This window comes from Triticum aestivum, chromosome 3A (assembly GCF_018294505.1).
Source record: "Triticum aestivum cultivar Chinese Spring chromosome 3A, IWGSC CS RefSeq v2.1, whole genome shotgun sequence".
NCBI lineage: Eukaryota > Viridiplantae > Streptophyta > Magnoliopsida > Poales > Poaceae > Triticum > Triticum aestivum.
In genome coordinates this window covers 115,491,176-115,497,175 of record NC_057800.1, presented here as the reverse complement: position 1 = coordinate 115,497,175, position 6,000 = coordinate 115,491,176, and positions in this window count along the sequence as shown.

Here is a 6,000-nt window from a genome sequence, read left to right as displayed (position 1 = left end):
TCTTATGGGTGAAATGAGCCAGCCTCAACATGATAGCTCTGGTGGTACTTTGGGCATGCGATGTAGTTTTCATGAATTAACTTGCCAAACCACCTGAGATATGTGAAGCAATTGCTTGACATTGATGTTGGCTTGCTTGTTTTAGGACACATCAACTTTGTTGAACCTAATTATTTCAACAACGCGCGGATAAATTCAAACTCTTCGTGGTGTAAGCTATTGACTCTTACTGAGCAGTAACTTATATTGCTAAGCAGGTCGATCGCTTTCGTTACCACGTGATGAGTCTGATGACATGACTTGGTGTGATCGATATTAGTTTGCATTGATCGATAGAGCACGCCTCCTCATTTGTACCCATGTATCTTGGGTTTGTTTTCGAGTTTATCGGTTTCAAATGTCTCTCATGTATTCAACCACAACATGTGTCTAAACAAGATTATCTTCTTAATCATCTCCTTAATTACTCTATCCCTAATTCCCTATGTAGAATCATCGATATTTCGGGTTGGAGCTGAAGAGTCATATTTTTCTTCTGAAGTGGTGGCGAAAACTTCCGGCCTCTACATCGATTGATGCACGCGCACCTGAAGAACCTTGCTAACCATTTTTCTTCGCGTTGGTCGACCAACTAATTTCGACCCTGAGATTTTTCGTGAACGAATCAAAGAGGGGAAGTAGTATATATATATTTTTGCGAATAAGAGGGGAAGTAGTATATAATTGTGCAGGAAAAATAAAAGTACTATATACAAAGTGATCTCCATCGACCACAGGTGTTCATTCATTCATAGGCGCCACCAAAGAGTAAATGGGTGCATGTATCGGCCGGCCGGCGAACGATGTGAAGATCGATCGATCGATCTAAATTAAACTAGCTAGCTGTCCCGAAGTACAGTACATATAGTATGCTTGTGTCTCCTGCTCGAGGTCGGCCAAACGGGCGCAACGGATTTAATAGCTTCTCGTCCTGGAGAGGAAAAGACGGACCTTTGCGTGCAGGTGTTTGTCCAGCCCCAACGACTCGCAGTAATCATCGGGGTGTGGTGGGTAGGGGGCGACGGCTCGCTCCATGCCACGGTTGCATTCAAAGGAACTACCACTTCATTGTTACGGAATATGCCGGGTGGTAGTATCTTGACATGCATATGTCATGTCGCCATTGGGAAATTAAGTGTCCATATGGCTAACTTTGCGTCTGATTCTAGTCATGTAAGGCTAAGAGCATCTGTAGCCGATCTCCAATAAAGCTTAATAAGAAGTTAACCACAGCTAGCCGATCCTCAAAGGCTAAAACCTTGAGAGGAGGAAAATTTTAGTCCTATGTGTTCATTCCGGCGTCCAACTCTTATATTTTTACTCCTCCGCGACGCCGCTCCTTAAAACTTTTCACTTTCTTTTCTCTCGCCTGCCGCTGCCGGAACCCATGCCGCCGGCCGTCGGTCGCCCCGGTGATTGGGAAAATCCCAACGCCGTGTCAACACTAGGAAAATATAAATGTCCATCCGACTAACTTTGCATTTCATTCTGATCATGTAACGCTAACCACGCAGATGTCCTTGAAAGTTTTCGTTATCTCTATAATCTGCACCACAAAGTCTAAAGGTCGACGAGGGGCAAAACCGAAAACACAAAAATTCCGATGTCAAATTTTTTAGGCATGGCAAATCTGACGTTTTCATGGCAATTTATGTTGGCGCGATGATGAAAAATTTAGCGTGCAAGCATGACAGTTTTCTGACAAAAAACATGAACTAAGGCAGGAACTAAATTTGCCATCCTCGAAGAACATAATTTGCCATAAAAAACGTTAGATTTGCCATGGTTAAAAACTTGCGCCAGGTTTGTACCGGAGTCCGAAAAAAAAAACCCGCATTCCATGCCGAATTGCCGAAGACAATACATGACAAAGCAAATCTCCACTCCTCTTGGATCGTGATATCAATACATGAAATCCGACCGACAGCCCACAGTGACAAGTGTGACGCTGTTCGTGGTGGCTCCTGTTTAGAGGCTCGCAGCGTAGTTTTGTTGTTATGGTTTTCTATTGGATCTTGGCTTAGTGCGAGCGGTTTCTTCTCCCTTTCGCCGGATGATCTGGTGACAACGATGGCTAAAGATTTTGGCCGATTTGTTGGTAATTGCAAGGATAAACAAGATTTTTTTTTCTGTAAATTTTCTCTGTTACCTATAATTTTGCTTGGTGTGTTGTCTTTCTAGAGTTCTCCTTAGAGATGCTATGCGATGACATGCTAATATTATTAAAGTAAATGTGGCACTTCTCTTACAAAAACATGGCAAAGCCGAGTTCTCGTAACCCTTGCACGAGGGCTACAAGATATCACCTACAGGCAACATCAACCACGCATGGTGGATGAGTCTGATTGCCAAATTGACGACTAACCAAGGTTATCGAGATCACGATTCTAAAATGGATCACAACCCATAAAGTAAGATAAAAAATCGTAGAAATCGTTATTGTCATGTCTTAAAATCATAGATTCTACCGAGTAGAATCAGCCCAATCAATTTGGATATTTAACTCGTAGAATCGCATGATAGATAGCTATTCTGATAACCATGACTCACATTATCTCCACCGGGTTTGGTTAATAGGTGAATCAATCCGATCAATGTGGAAATAAACTCGTAGAATCACGTGATAGATATTGATTCTGATAACACCGCGAGTCATGTCATCTTCATCAGATTCAGTAAATGAGGGCTAAGTTATAGGTTTTTACCCTGGACAATACATATCAACACACATCAACATCTTCAACATATGGTTGGAAGGGGCTGATGCCTTCCCACCCACACAGGTTCAAGGCATGGTACTTGCAATTTGAGGTTGTTGCACCAATTATACTGTAGGGGGTTCCCTTACAGTCTTCCTGTCAAAAAAAACATCTTCAACATATGGGGACACTAGTAGAAAACAAGGCTTTGGTCCAGGCCGGGTCAGCCCATTAGTCCCGGTTCAGTTCAGAACCGGGATCAATGGAGGCATTGGTCCCGGTTCGTGAGCCCAGGGGGCCGGCCGGGCCACGTGGGCCATTGGTCCCGGTTCATCTGGACCTTTTGGTCCCGGTTGGTGGAATGAACCGGGACTAATGGGCCTCGCTTCTGGCCCACAACCATTGGTCCCGATTCGTGCCTCAAACCGGGACTAAAGATTAGACCTTTAGTCCCGATTTGAGGCACGAACCGGGACTAATGAAAATGGGACCTTTAGTCCCGGTTCGTGCCACGAACCGGTATTAAAGGTCCCATTTTCAAACTCTACCCCCCCCCCCCCCCGATCGCCTTTTCAGTTTAAAAAAATAAAAGAAATTGATGGAAATGTCAAAAAAATAAAATAAAATAAGTTTTCCATGTGATATGTGGTCTAGTTGTTAGGAAAATTTGCAAATGTGAATTTTGACTTTATTTGCAAAATCTCTCTGAAATTTATAAAAATGAGCATAACTTTTGCATACTAACTCGGATGAAAAAGTTTTTTATATGAAAAATCATCTACTCGAAAAGTTACACCCGAATTTAACAAGGGGAACCCCGTTAAACATTTTCAAAATCCTCAAAAACCTAATAGAAAAAAGTTACGGGGCTTTTAAGATCTAGAGTGAAAAAATCGAAAAAAATTCAAACAGTGGGCAAACTGTGGTCAAACAATGGTCAAACTAATTATTCTAGAATATTAGTGTTACTAAATAATTATTTCTGTTATTTCAACTGGTCAAACTGTGGTCAAACAATGGTCAAACTAATTATTCAAGAAATATTAGTGTTACTAAATAATTATTGTTTTTTAAAACAATAGTTTCAAAATAAAACTATGAAATGTGTCACTTCATGCTCAAGCAAAATTCCTGAAGGTTAATAGGATTGACATCTTAGTGAGAATAGAACCCGGAAGTTAAGCGTGCTCAGGCTGGGGGAGTGGGAGGATGGGTGACCGTTTGGGAAGTTAGATGATTTGGAATGATGAGGGGTGATTAGAGGATGAATTGAGAAGTGATGAGGGGTGGTGATTACAGACTAGAGGTTAAAATAATTCAGAAGTTTGAAAATAAAAAAATTTAATTTTTTTTTTCAAAAAAAATCATAAAATTTCCTTTAGTCCCGGTTGGTGTTACCAACCGGGACTAAAGGTGGAGCTCCACGTGGCCGCGCCCTTTAGTCCCGGTTAGCACCGACCCTCTAGTCCCGGTTCCAGAACCGGGACTAAAGGCCCTTATGAACCGGGACTGAAGGCTCTTTTTCTACTAGTGGGAGCTATAAAATGTCGTTTTCACAAGGTGTAGACAATGGCCAGACATATATTTTCACCATAGATATATTGTCTAATTGAGCCCTCACCATGCCAGAATCGTCGTATCAAAATCCGAGGACTAGGCCACCATAATGTGTCTTGGTCAGCCATCGCCGTGGCCAAAGTAAGGTCAGCACCACTCTTCAAATCGAAAAGAAGTACCGCCAAAACAATGGAGGATAACAGTGAAAGGAGATGCCTCTGGAGGAGACATGCAGAACTGCAATCAAACTAGGTAGATTCTTTTTTTGTGTGTGAAAGAAACTAGGTGGATTCACAACAGCACATGCAAAAATAGCTCGTCGCCACCACCATCTGCCAAACTTGGCCGAACCACTGCGATCAACCACCCTAAAATCCTCATGATCTCCAGAAGCGTCTTACCTCATTGGATTGGTTGCACCACATCTATTGCCACCACGCCCCTTAATTAGCACACGCTGGCTAAGAAGTCATGCTACAAAGAGAAACCAAAAAGGGTGAGCAAGGAGAGTCGTCGCCGTCGACGAGGGTAGGGGGAGGCCTCCCCCAACGATAACAATTGGGTAAAAAGGCAATGGTGGTTCTCGCAAGAAAAGTCCAATCGCTCCTAGGTCACACATGGACACCCTGAGGGGTTCGTTTATGAAAACGACTTGTAGACTAAATTGTCTTAGACTTGAGAGGCTATCTTTCTTACTCCCTCTGGGTGGGAACATAAGCCGTGCACGGGTTTTTCGGTCATCAACTTAACTAACGAAACATGTGTTGTGTGCCTAGAAAAACATCCTTAGACTCGTCGTGGAACAAAGTTTCTAAATGTATTTTTATGTCATGTTATACATGTTTCGCTAGTTGCCCGACATACATTTCCATCCAAACGGATTAGCACGCTCCGTCTAGGTGATCATACACCAGCGTGAAGGTTTTGTTTTGCTTTCGAGAAGTCAAGATACACCCGTTTGAGCGTCAATTAATATGTGACGGAGAAAATAGTGCTCCCTAATATAACTTTAATATAAAAGTATATACTAATCAAAAACACTTATTTTAAGACAGACGAGTATCTATGATCACCGCAAAGCTTTGTAAACACTCCAGGAGAACAGCGGAAGGCCAGGGACGGCACACCACAGCCCAGGTTTGCTATTAACAAACGGCTCCAACGTCTGGCTCCAAAATATAGCTGCAGAAAATACATACATATTCCACAAAGAAAGAATTTAGCAACTTCCACAAGAAATATAGCTGTATGAACGCGATATGTATCGCTTGCTCATCGACAGTGCATGGGGCATGGGAAACGAAGCTGCCACCTGTCCTCCTCCAGAGAACCGCGGAAGGGCCACCTGTGCACACGAGGACGCCCGCGATAGGCCGGGGTCAAGATTACCGGAGATCTCCTACATGAATGCCACTACCAACTGCGATGTGTACATGTACAGCAGTCAGTCAGAGAGAAAGATGCATCCAGGCGCGCCGTGTTAGCAATTGAGAAAACTAATGCTACATGATGCATAAACTACTCCTCCAAGCTGGATCAAAATGGCCGGAATGATTAATGACGGGTGCACGCATGTGTGGTGCAGGGGATTCAGATTTTTTTTTTCAATTGTCGGGTCCATCTACTGAACGTGTATCATCGGAAATCCTGAAATAAATCCAGAATAAATACGAGCACCAACACTTGAACCTTATTGGGTTGGGGA